Source organism: Callithrix jacchus, chromosome 8 (assembly GCF_049354715.1).
Source record: "Callithrix jacchus isolate 240 chromosome 8, calJac240_pri, whole genome shotgun sequence".
NCBI classification, from domain to species: Eukaryota; Metazoa; Chordata; class Mammalia; order Primates; family Cebidae; genus Callithrix; species Callithrix jacchus.
Window position 1 is genome coordinate 11,659,267 of NC_133509.1, and position 12,377 is coordinate 11,671,643.

The 12,377-nt window shown below is 49.7% G+C and overlaps 1 long non-coding RNA gene across 13 annotated transcripts in view; it reads right to left on the reverse strand.

Moving 5' to 3' along the window:
- Positions 1-12,377, reverse strand: part of LOC118144783 (uncharacterized) — a 50,744-nt gene that overhangs the window by 19,836 nt on the left and 18,531 nt on the right. For 6 of the 13 annotated variants that reach the window (XR_013520732.1, XR_013520728.1, XR_008474155.2 and 3 more), the window contains one exon: positions 206-10,485. This is a non-coding gene — a long non-coding RNA (uncharacterized LOC118144783). The remainder of the gene's footprint in view (positions 1-205; positions 10,486-12,377) is intronic. The other 7 variants (XR_013520729.1, XR_013520735.1, XR_013520730.1 and 4 more) reach the window with 5 other exon arrangements.

Below are 12,377 nucleotides of genomic sequence, written 5' to 3' on the forward strand. Positions count from 1 at the left end.
TGGGGACTAAGTGTCACGAGGAACAATACTTTTCAAAAACCAGACTTTTCAGCCAGACATGGTAGCTCATACCTGTAGTCTCAGTACTTTGGGAGGTGGAGGTGGGAGGATCACCTGAGGTCGGGAGTTTGAGACCCGCTTGACCAACACGGAGAAACCCGATCTCTATTAAAATACAAAATTAGCCAGGTGTGGTGGCACATACCTGTAATCCCAGCTACTCAGGAGGCCGACGCAGGAGAATTGCTTAAACCCAGAGGCAGAGGTTATAATGAGCCGAGATTGTGCCATTGCACCCCAGCCTGAACAACAAGAGTGAAACTCCATGTCAAAAAACAAACAAACTTTTCATTTTGGAAATATTTTTTTCATTGGCTCACACCTGTAATCCCAGCAGTTTGGGAGGCTGAGACAGGCGGATCACGAGATCAAAAGATGGAAACCATCCTGGCCAACATGGTGAAACCCCGTCTCTACTAAAAATACAAAAATTAGCTGGGTTTAGTGGCACGTGCCTATAATCCTAGTTACTTGGGAGGCCGAGGCAGAATTGCTTGAACCCAGGAGGCAGAGGTTGCAGTAAGCCAAGATCTCACCACTGCACTCCAGCCTGGCAACAGTGATATTCTATCTCGAAAAAAAATACCCTTTTTTCCCATTGCACTTGGCTGGAAATACTTTTAAACTTAGAGAAAAATTGCAGGAATAGGAAGAATACAAAGGGCGGGGCATGGTGGCTCATGCCTGTAATCCCAGCACTTTGAGAGGCCAAGGAGGGCAGATCACCTGAGGTCAGAACTTCCAAGACGAGCCTGGCCAACATGGTGAAACCCCATCTCTACTAAAAATACAAAAATTAGCCAGGCATGGTGGCACATGCCTGTAATCCCAGCTACTTGGGAAGCTGAGACATGAGAATCGCTTGAACCTGGGAGGTGGAGGTTGCAGTGAGCTGAGATCACACCACTGCACTCTAGCCTGGGCAATAGAGTGAAATTCTGTGTCAAAAAAAAAAAAAAAAGAATAGTACAAAAAACATACATTTACTCTAGCAAGATTGACCTGTTTTCTCTTTTGAGCACTTTCTTTTTTTCACGTATACACATAATTTTTTTCTGAATCATTGGATAGTTGGTTATCATAGCTTTTTTTATTTTTCTGAGTTGGAGTCTCATTCTATTGCTAAGGCTGGAGTGCAATGGCACCATCTTGGCTCACTGTGACCTCTGCCTCCCAGGTTCAAGCAATTCTCCTGCCTCAGTCTCCCAAGTAGTTGGGATTACAGGCACCCATCAGCAAGTCCACCTAATTTCTGTATTTTTAGTAGAGATGAGGTTTCACCATGTTGGCCAGGCTGGTCTCAAACCCCTGACCTCGTGATCCACCTGCCTTAACCTCCCAAAGTGCTCGGATTACAGGCGTGAGCCACAGCACCTGGCTTATCATGGCTCTCTATCCCTAAGTATTTGATACTTTACTGTGTATTTCCTAAAAATCAGTATATTCTCTCATGTAACTGTAGTACAGTTATCAGTAAATTTGGCTTGCTGTTCATATTCCCATTTTGTCATTTGACCCAATAATATCCTTTATTATATTTTTCCTCTGGTTAGGGTCATGTCAGGCATACAATTGTCATCTCTCTTTTGTTTCCTCCTTCAATCTGAAACATTTCCACAGCCTTTCTTTGTCCCTGAGGACATTGACATTTTTGAAGAATACAGTCCTCCCCTTTCTGATTCCTTGTTTGGGGTTTGTCTGAGGTTTCTGCCTGCTTAGACTGAGGTTATGGATTCTCAGCTGGAAAACTGCACAGGCTTTGGGTCCTTCTCAAGGTATCACTTCTGGGAGGAAATACATGCATCTGGCCCTCATTGGTGATGTTCATTTTGATTACTGGGGCCAGGTGTCTGATTTTTTTACTGTTAATGTTTTTGCTTTTTTCTCTTGCAACTAATTAACTGGGAGACAATTTAAGATCATCTAAATGTGTTGCACCTCACCACAAATTGCCCCAGATTTAGTATCCATTGATGATTCTTGCTGAACAGGTGCTTCCTATAATGGTTCCAAAAGGCCCAGGCATAGTGGCTCATTCCTGTTATCCCAGCACTTTGGGAGGCTGAGGCAGGTGGATCACGAAGTCAGGAGTTTGAGACCAGCATGACCAACATGGTGAACCCCATCTGTACTAAAAATACAAGAAATTAGCCAGGCATGGTGGCACACACCTGTAATCCCAGCTACTCAGGAGGCAGAGGCAGGAGACTCGCTCGAACCAGGGAGGTGGAGGATGCAGTGAGCCCGAGATTGTGCCACTGCACTCCAGCCTGGTGACAAAGTGAGACTCTATCTCAAAAAAATAAAAAGGTTCCAAAAGGATGATTCCCAGCTGTTATTTTACCACCAGAGCCTGGTAAAGAGTGAGCCTGGGTCCTGTTTGAGGCCCCTGACCTCCTGACACTAACAAAAATTCAGCAGAATTCCAGGGCTTCCCTGAGAACTCTTGGGAAGGCCCTAGGCCAGTGGACAGCTCCAAATCAGGCTACCAAGGTCCACCACATCTCACCCAGGGACCTTGGTTGAGTCTCAGTTTCAGGATGCCTCAGTTTCCTCACCCACAAAAGGAGATTATAGTCAGGCTCTCCGCTTCCCCGCCACCCGCCATGAGGGAAAGCACCACTATGCTTACCAAAGGCTGTCTCCCTTCCTCCTCCTCTGTGAGAACCATGGACAGACCCCGGGGCCAACACAACAGGAAACACCTGAACCGGGGCCTGTCAACTGTGGCAATGACCCTCGTGTCGCTCCTGAATTCCCCTGCCACTGGCCTGGCGTGTGACAGCCATACCGAGTGAGTGGCCCGCAGAAGCTGAGGGACCTCAGGTGAATCACGCCATTCTCCCAGGCCCCTTCATCATAGAGGAGTCTCTTTTGATGGCAGAGTCCCCTCTGGAAGGCACTTTGAAGGGAGCGGCTGCTGGGATGGTGGTGACCAGCCATGGGGAAGGCGGTAGTAAAGTGCCTTTCCGGCCGGGATTGGTGACTCATGCCTATAATCCCCACACTTTGGGAGGCCAAGGCGGGTGGATCACGAAGTCAAGAGATCCACACCATCCTGGCCAACATAGTGAAACCCTGTCTCTACTTAAAATATAAAAATTAGCTGGGCATGGTGGCACATACCTGTAGTCCCAGCTACTCAGGAGGTTGAGGCAGGAGAATCGCTTGAACCCGGGAGGCAGAGGTTGCAGTGAATCAAGATTGTGCCATTGCATTCTAGCCTGGTGACAGAGTGAGACACCATCTCAAAAAAAAAGTGCCTTTCCCTCTGGTCTTGGGGCTGAAGGCCTGTGCAGAGAAGGGGAGCCCTCCTTTGAACACAGGCTTCCATATGTCAGTGACCTTAAGTCCTGTGGGTCATTACGGTGTGGGATTTTTTTTTTTTTTTTTTTGAGATGAAATCTCACTCTGTCATTCAGGCTGGAGTGCAGTGGCACAATCTCAGCTCACTGGAACCTCCACATCCTGGGTTCAAGCAATTCTCCTGCCTCAGCCTCCCGAGTAGCTGGGATTACAGGTACCCACCACCACACCTGGCTTCTGGCTGATTTTTCTTTTTTTAGTAGAGACAGGGTTTCACCATGTTGGCCAGGTTGGTCTCAAACTACTGACATCAGGTGATCCACTTGCCTCAGCCTCCCAAAGTGCTGGGATTACAGGCATGAGTCATGGCGCCTGGCTGGGATTTTTTTTTTTTATTTTTGAGGTGGAGTCTCTCACTCTGTTGCCAGGCTGGAGTGCAGTGGCACAATCTTGGCTCACTGCAAACCTCCACCTCCCAGGTTCAGGCAAATCCCCTGCCTCAGCCTCCTGAGTTGCTGGGACTACAGGAGCATACCACCTGTATGCTAATTTTTTGTATTTTAATAGAGACGGTGTTTCAACATGTGGGCCAGGATGATCTTGATCTCCTGACCTTGTCATGTACCCCCTTTGGCCTCCCAAAGTGCTGAGATTACAGGTGTGAGCCACTGGGTCTGGCTGGAATTTTTTTTTTTTTTTAACCCAGGCTAGAGTGTAATAGCTCGATCTCAGCTCATGGCAATCCCTGCCCCTGGGTTCAAGTGATTCTCCTGGCTCAGCCTCTAAGTAGCTGGGATTACAGGCATGCACCAACACACCTGGCTAATTTTTGCATTTTTAGTAGAAATGGAGTTTCACCATGTTGGCCAGGCTGGTCTTGAACTCCTGACCACAAGTGATTCACTTGCCTTGGCCTCCCAAAGTGTTGGGATTACAGGTGTGAGCCGCTTTGCCCGGCCCAGTACAGGGTTTCACAAATCACAAGGTGGCTATCATCAGACAGGACCCAGGACAGGGGGAGGGGAAACCAGGTTGCCCCTCCCTCTACCCCTGCCTAGGCCCTATCGGCATCCCGTCTTAGGAGTCATTGTGTTTTGTGCCCTTCACCAGGTCTTGTCTTCCTGACTCCCCACCCCACCCTCATGTCCCAGACAAAAGGGCTGTCAGAAAAGACCGCACAAACTCACTCCACAGAGGTTTCTATGAGTGAGGAGGCTCTGTGATGGAACGTGAAGGGTGGAAAGGTGATGATGGAAATTCCACCATGTTGTCATAATTTAATAGAATTCCTAGAGGAAACATCAGGATGTAAGTATACGAAGCATGACTTCAGGTTTGGAGGCAGACACGTGTGGATTCAAACCCCAGGGGTAGCCAGGTGCAGTGGCTCTCACCTGTAATCCCAGCACTTTGGAAAGCCGAGGCGGGAGGATCACCTGAGGTCAGGAGTTTGAGACCAGCCTGGCCAACATGGAGAAACCCTGTCTCTACTAAAAATACAAAAATCAGCTGGGCCTGGTGGCGCATGCCTGTAACCCAGCTACTCGGGAGACCAGGGCAGGAGAATCACTTGAAGAAGATTGCAGTGAGCCAAGATTGCGCCATCGCACTCTAGCCTGGGCAACAAGAGCAAAACTCTGTTAAAAAACAAAAATAAGGCCGGGCACGGGGGCTCAAGCCTGTCATCCCAGCACTTTGGGAGGCCGAGGTGGGTAGATCACGAGGTAAAGAGATCGAGACCATCCTGGTCAACACAGTGAAACCCCATCTCTACTAAAAATACAAAAAATTAGCTGGGCATGGTGGCGCGTGCCTGTAATCCCAGCTACTCAAGAGGCTGAGGCAGGAGAATTGCCTGAACCCAGGAGGCAGAGGTTGTGGTGAGCCGAGATCGCGCCATTGCACTCCAGCCTAGGTAACAAGAGCGAAAACTCCGTCTCAAAAAAAATAAAAAACAAAAATTAGCTGGGTGTGGTGGCAGGCGCCTGTAGTCCCAGCTACTCGGGAGGCTGAGGCAGAAGAGTCACTTGAACCTGGAAGGCAGAGGTTGCAGTGAGCCGAGATCGCACCACTGCACTCTAGCCTGGGTGACAGAGCGAGACTGTCTCAAAACAAAACAAAACAAAACAGCAAACAACAAACCCCAGGGGTGACCTCAGACAAACCATGCCTTGGTTTTCCTTGTCTGTAAAATGGACTGATTTTCCTTCCTTCACAGGGTTGCCATGGAGTACTACTGAGCCGGTTGTCTGCCTCATAGAAAATGCTTAATAGGCTGGGTGCGGTGGCTCACGCCTGTAATCCCAGCACTTTGGGAGGCGGAGGTTGGTAGATCATCTGAAATCGGGAATTTGAGACCAGCCTGGCCAACACGGAAAAACCCCGTCTCTACTAAAAATACAAAATTAGCAGGACGTGGTGGTGCATGCCTGTAAACCCAGCTACTCAGGAGGCTGTCAGGAGAATTGCTCGAACCTGGGAGGTGGAGGCTGTGGTGAGCCGAGATTGTGCCATTGCACCCCAGCCTGGGCAACAAGAGTGAATTTCTGTCTCAAAAAAAAAGGAAAAGAAAAGAAAATTCTTAATAAACCCCAGCAGCCTGGCCTCACAGAGCACCTACTGTTTGCCAGGCCTGTTATCCTCTGACAGTCACCACAGTGGCCTCACAAGGAAGATGTAATTTCACTCCATTTTACAGGTTAAGAAACTAAGGCTTAAGCAACTTACCTAGGGGACCAAAGTTAGTGTCAGGACCTGGGATTTGACCCTTCTGGGCTTTTGGGCTGGGGCCACAACTGACTGCTTTCTGCTATTTGTCTGGAGAGCCTGTGATTTCAGAAGGAGGCTCAGCCCAGAGTCCTTGAGGGACCCCCACCTTTCCTGGCACCAGGAGGATACTCCAAGGCCTGGCCAGGTTCTCCACCAGCTGGCTATGACCCAAGAGAGAGGCTTGGGAGGACTTTCCCTTATAAGGACAACAGCTCAGCTGTGATGAAACTTCTCAGCCTCCCAGCTGGGCAGGCGGGGGAGGGGAAATGACTGTGGCTCCAAGGGTGACAGCTGAGTTTGAGCCTCCACAGGAACTTGCCCACAAGGCCTCTGCTCTCTGCTGTCATAATTTTATGGGAGGAGGGGCCAGGCAGAGACTGGGACCAGAGAGGGTGGCCCACAGAAGGGAAGATGGCTACATGGGGCCCAAGGAGGAGACAGGACCTTTCAACACCCAGCAGGAACTGTGCAGGTCTGAGCTCCAAGCCGTAGGCCTCTCTGACTTCAGACTCAGACTCAGACTGGGCAGGACTATCAGAGGGTCCAAAAGGCTATTAAGCAAGTAGTCCCATTCTCCCTTTTTTTTTTTTGGAGATGGAGTTTCACTCTTGTTGCCCAGACTGGAGTGCAATGGTGCAATCTTAGTTCACTGCAAGTAGTCCCATTCTCCCTTTTTTTTTTTTGGAGATGGAGTTTCACTCTTGTTGCCCAGACTGGAGTGCAATGGTGCAATCTTAGTTCACTGCAAGTAGTCCCATTCTCCCTTTTTTTTTTTTGGAGATGGAGTTTCACTCTTGTTGCCCAGACTGGAGTGCAATGGTGCAATCTTAGTTCACTGCAGCCTCTGTCTCCCAGGCTCACGCGATTCTCCTGCCTCAGCCTCCCAAGTAGCTGGGACTACAGGCACCCGCCACCATGCCCAGCCAATTTTTGTATTTTCAGTAGAGACAGGGTTTTGCCATGTTGGCCAGGCTGGTTTTGAACTCGTAACCTACCACTTCGGCCTCCCAAAAGTGCTGGGATTGCAGGTGGGATCCACCGCCCTCGGGCCCCTTTCTTCTTTGCACCTCTAATGTGGAGTCCTAAAGAGCAGGGTGGGTGGGGCTGGTCAGCCTGCAACACCACCCAGCCTTCCTCCCCCTGAAGCTTGTGTCCCTAGGGGACTGCCCTCCCCATCACAACTGGTCAGTCCACCTTCTGAGAAACTATCCCATTCATGGAATCACAGGATATTAGGGCTGATAAGGATCTTGGAGCTATCTAGTGTCACCTGGTGGTTTCAGAGAGAAGGAAGCAACTGCTCAGAGGGGGTGGGCGAGGTGGTGGCTCATATCTGTAATCCTGGCACTTTGGGAGGTGGAGGCAGGCGGATGTCTTGAGGCCAATCCTCAAGGCTTGAGACCAGCCTGAGAAACATGGTGAAACCCTATCTCTACAAAAAAATAGAAAAATTAGCAGGACATGGTGGTGCGTGTCTATAGTCCCAGCTATTCCATAGGCTGAGGTGGGAGGATTGTTTGAACCTGGGAGGCAGAGGTTACAGTCAGCTGAGACTGTGCCACTGCACTCCAGCCTGGGTGACAGAGTGAGACTCCATCTCAAAAAAGAAAAAAAAAAAAAAGAAAAAAAGCTCAGAGGGGACCTGAACTTGCCCATCTGTTTTGTTAAAAATATATGTGTGTGTGTGTGTGTGTGTGTGTGTGTAACTTTCCCTTAGTTTCCCGTCAAGACTTTCTTTTTAGGAAATCTCAACTTAACGGAATAAAAGGATAAAGAGCTTTTTCTTTTCTTTTCTTTTTTTCTCTTTTTTGAGATGGAGTCTGGCTCTGTCACCCAGGCTGGAGTGCAGTGGCTCGATCTCAGCTCACTGCAAGCTCCGCCTCCCGGATTCAAGGGATTCTCCTGCCTCAGTCCTCCGAGTAGCTGGGAATACAGGCACCTACCACCACGGCCGGCTAATTTTGTTGTTGTTGTTGTTTTATTTTCTATTTTTGTTTTTCCTTCAACATCTGACTCCACGTATTTTTTGTAGAGATGGGGTTTCAGTTTCACCATGTTGGCCAGGTTGGTCTCGAACTCCTGACCTCAGGTGGTCCATCCGCCTTGGCTTCCCAAAGTGCCACACCTGGCAGATAAGGAGCTTTTTCTACACTCAGTTCTGGGGGTCATTGTTTCCCTGAAGACCTGCCTGGGGTTGGCAGCAGGGTGAGGCAAGATCCCAAGGGAGAGACTGGTGTGGCAGATGGAGACTCTGTCTCTGACATTGCCGGGCATAAGCTGTAGCACCTGGCGTGGCTGCTCAGCCTCTGGGAATTGCAGTCTCATCTCTTAGGGGAGACAATCACCCTGTCAAGGAGATTCTGAGGATGAAATGAGATAATTTAGATAAAGCTAATGCTTTACTGCCGCATAGCAAGGGCTTAGTAAATGGGTCATTCATACCGTGCATTGGGCACCTACTCCATGCCAACATTACATTAGGTGCCATGGATTCCAAGTACAATAAAATGGGATTTTTCCTCAGGTTGCTCACTGCGGGTCAGGGAGACAGACACTCCAACTCAGCAAATGCAGTGGGACAGCTCTGTGTTAGACCCACGGGCGAGCAGACATCAACGGGCTGTGTTTGCTGAGGGCATCAGTCAAAGCCTCATGGAGGAGGTGTTTTTGCCTGGGCCTTGAAGGAGGAGTTAGAGATTACAGAAAAGAGGTGGCAGGGAAGGACATTGGAGACAGGGAACAGAGTCCTAGTGGGTTACCGGGTTACTGGAGCCCCGGGCCAGTTCTTTGTATAGTCTCCTGTTGGCTCTGAGGAAGGGGTGGGGGACTGGCAGATGAGGTGGGGGAAGGCAGGGAGCATGCTGTTCACCCAGAATGCTTGGACTTTGCCTTAGAGATGAAGGGAAGAGGGGGTGTTTCGGGAGGGGTAGGGTAGGTATGGGCCATGGGGTGGAGACTGGAGGCGGGGAGGGTAGTGTCCTAACGGATGGTGACAGTGGACCAGGGGAGGAGTGGTGAGGGCCTGAGCTGTGACAGTGGCATTAGGAGTAGAGTGGAGGAGAATCAGGGACTTTGGGGCATTGTGGATGTGGGAGAGATGGAGTGGGAGGGAGGGAATTCAGAGATGATTCACAGAGTTCTAGGAGAGTGGGGGTGCCTTTTCTTGAGATAGGAAGCCCTTGGGGAGGGGCAGGATGGGGAGAGGACAGTGGCCATGTGGAGGGGTCTGGTGAACTACTAGAACTGAGCTGGGGGAAAAATTGACAGTCACAGGCATCCAGACGCTGGGTCACTGAAGCCACAGGCACTGCTGAGTTACATCTTGTATGTTACTTAAGATTAGATTTGACTATGACAGACAACAGGCTATGGTGTCAGAAGAGTTCATCAGAGGCTAAACCTCAGCTCTGGGGGAGTTAGGCCAAGACAGCAGAGACACAAATTCATTTCTCTTGCATAAATTAAGTCTGGTGCTAGAGGCCATCTCTATCATGGCACTCCATGGTCATCTGGGACCCAGCCTCCTTCTCTCTTACTCTTCTGTCATCTTAGCCCTTGACTTTTTTTTTTTTTTTTTTGAGATGGAGTTTCCCTCTTATTGCCCAGTCTGGAGTGCAATGGTGTGATCTCAGCTCACGACAAACTCCACTTCCCAGATGCAAGCGATTCTCCTGCCTCAGCCTCCTGAGTAGCTGGGATTATAGACATACACCACCACATCCCACTAATTTTGTTTTTTTTTTGAAATGGAGTTTCGCTGTTGTTACCCAGACTGGAGTGCAATGGCACAATCTCAGCTCACCACAACCTCCGCCTCCTGGGTTCAAGCAATTCTCCTGCCTCAGCTTCCCAAGTAGCTAGGACTACAGGCGCACTCCACCATGCCCAGCTAATTTTCATATTTTTAGTAGAGACGGGGTTTCACCTTGTTGACCAGGATGGTCTCTATCTCTTGACCTTGTGATCCACCGATCTCGGCCTCCCAAAGTGCTGGAATTTTAGGTGTGAGCCACTGCGCCCGGCCCTAATTTTGTATTTTTAATAGAGACGGGGTTTCTCCGTGTTGGTCAGGCTCGTCTCAAACTCCCAACCCTAGGTGATCCACCCGCCTGAGCCTCTCAAAGAGCTGGGATTACAGGCGTGAGCCACCTCGCCCAGCTAGCCCTTGACTGACTTCTGGGCGCGTGAGGCGATTCAGCTGCAGCCCCTGCATATGTGTTCTCACCCGTGGGAAGCAAGAAGGGGGATAGGATGCATACCTTCCCTTTAGAGGCACTTCCTGGAAGTTGTACTTCTGCCTCCCTGCCAGGGTGGTCTTGCAGCTAGCTTCCTGGTGTTTTTTCCTGTTGACTGTGAAAATCAAAAGTCTTATTACTGAAAAAGAAGGGAGAGAATGGAGCTACAGCAGTGTTTCTTAACTGGGGATGATGTTACCTTCAGGGGACATTTGTCAATGTCTGGAGATATTTTTGTTTGTCACAAATGAGGGTATTGCTACTGGCATTTAGTGAGTGGAGGCCAGAGATGCAGCTGAACACTCTACAATGCACAGGAAAGCTCCCCCAACATCTTGGGGGCTACTTAACCAAAATATCAGTAGTGCTGAGGTTGAGAAACCCTGACCTAGGTGGACAATGTGTAGTCTCTTTGCCACAACCAGGACGGGGTGTAGAGTGAGTGGACTGGTCACCGTAGATGTGCAAAGACACCTGTCCCTGGCAGACCGTCATGTCAGGAAGTTCAGCAGCAGCCCAGACCCAAGCTCTTGGGTTTTATCAGATTTGTCCCAACTTTGTGGGGCTCTTTGTTTTGTTCATGTTTCTTCGTTTTATTCATTTGTTTTAAAAATTATTTTTATTTTTTATATTTAAATTTTTTAAAATTAGAGACAGGGTCTCGCTATGTTGCCCAGGCTGGATTGCAGTGGCTATTCACAGGCGTGATCCCACTACTGATCAGCACAGGAGTTTTGTCCTGCTCTGTTTCCGACCTGGGCCGGTTCACCCCTCCTTAGGCAACCTGGTGGTCCCCCGCTCCTGGGAGGTCACCATATTGATGCCAAACTTAGTGCGGATACCTGATCGGCATAGTACACTACAGCCCAGAACTCCTGGACTCAATTGATCCTCCCACCTCAGCCTCCCGAGTAGCTGGGACTACAGGCACTATTTTGCCCAGGCTGGGCCCTTGTTTTATTAATTTCTTGATGTTGAACTCTGAAAGAGAAACCCAGGTTGGAGCCTCAAGGAAGAGGCTTAAGATACAGGCAGGCTGAGCTCAGTGGCTCATGCCTGTAATCCCAGCACTGCAGTAGGAGCACCTGAGGCCAGGAGTTTGAGACCAGCCTGGGCAACCTAGCAAGACCCTGTCTCTACAAAATATTACAAAATAATTAGCCAGGTGCAGTGGCATGTGCCTGTAGTTCTAGCTACTCAGGGCGCTGAAGTGAGAGGATCTTGAGTTCAGGAGTCCCAGGTAGCAATGAGCTATGATCATGCCAACACGTTCCAGCCTGGACAACAAAGTAAGACTCTGTTTCAAAACAAACAAACAAACAGACAAACATATATGCATTTCTTTGCCCACTAGCCACAACCCCTGAGTTGCAGGTAGGGGAAAGAGTCTTTTTTTTTTGAGATGGAGTCTTGCTCTGTTACCTGCTGAGTTCAAGTGATTCCCCTGCCTCAGCCTGTGTGCCACCATGCACAGCTAATTTTTTTTTGTATTTTAGTAGAGACAGGGTTTCACCATGTTGGCCAGGATGGTTTTGACCTCCTGACTTTGTGATCCATCTGTCTCAGCCTCCCAAAATGCTGGGATTATAGGCATGAGCCACCGCGCCTGGCCAGGGAAAGAATCTTAGTCTTGGCAGCCAGGGCCAGGTTCCGATTCAGTCCCACACTTACAGTGTGACGCAATCAGGACTTCCCCTCAGCCTTCTGGCCACAAGCTGGGGCTGGGTGGCCAAGGTGAGGCCCTTGTGGTCTTGAATCCTCAGAGATGCCAGGGCAGCTTTGCCAGCTTTGCCCAAATTGCTTGGCTGGCCTTTATGTGCTTTCTCCCTCCCAACCAGCCTTCCAGCCTAATCAGCTTTTATGCACCCCTCCCACCTCCATTTCCTTCCCAGCCTGTGGCCTTGGGTCTGAAGTGAAGCAGCCCTTCCCCAGCTGTGGCTAGTGCCAGGCCATGCTGAGGCTGAGGCCTGTGGGTCCCCAGAGTGCCCAGGATGTGGTGTGGGTAAG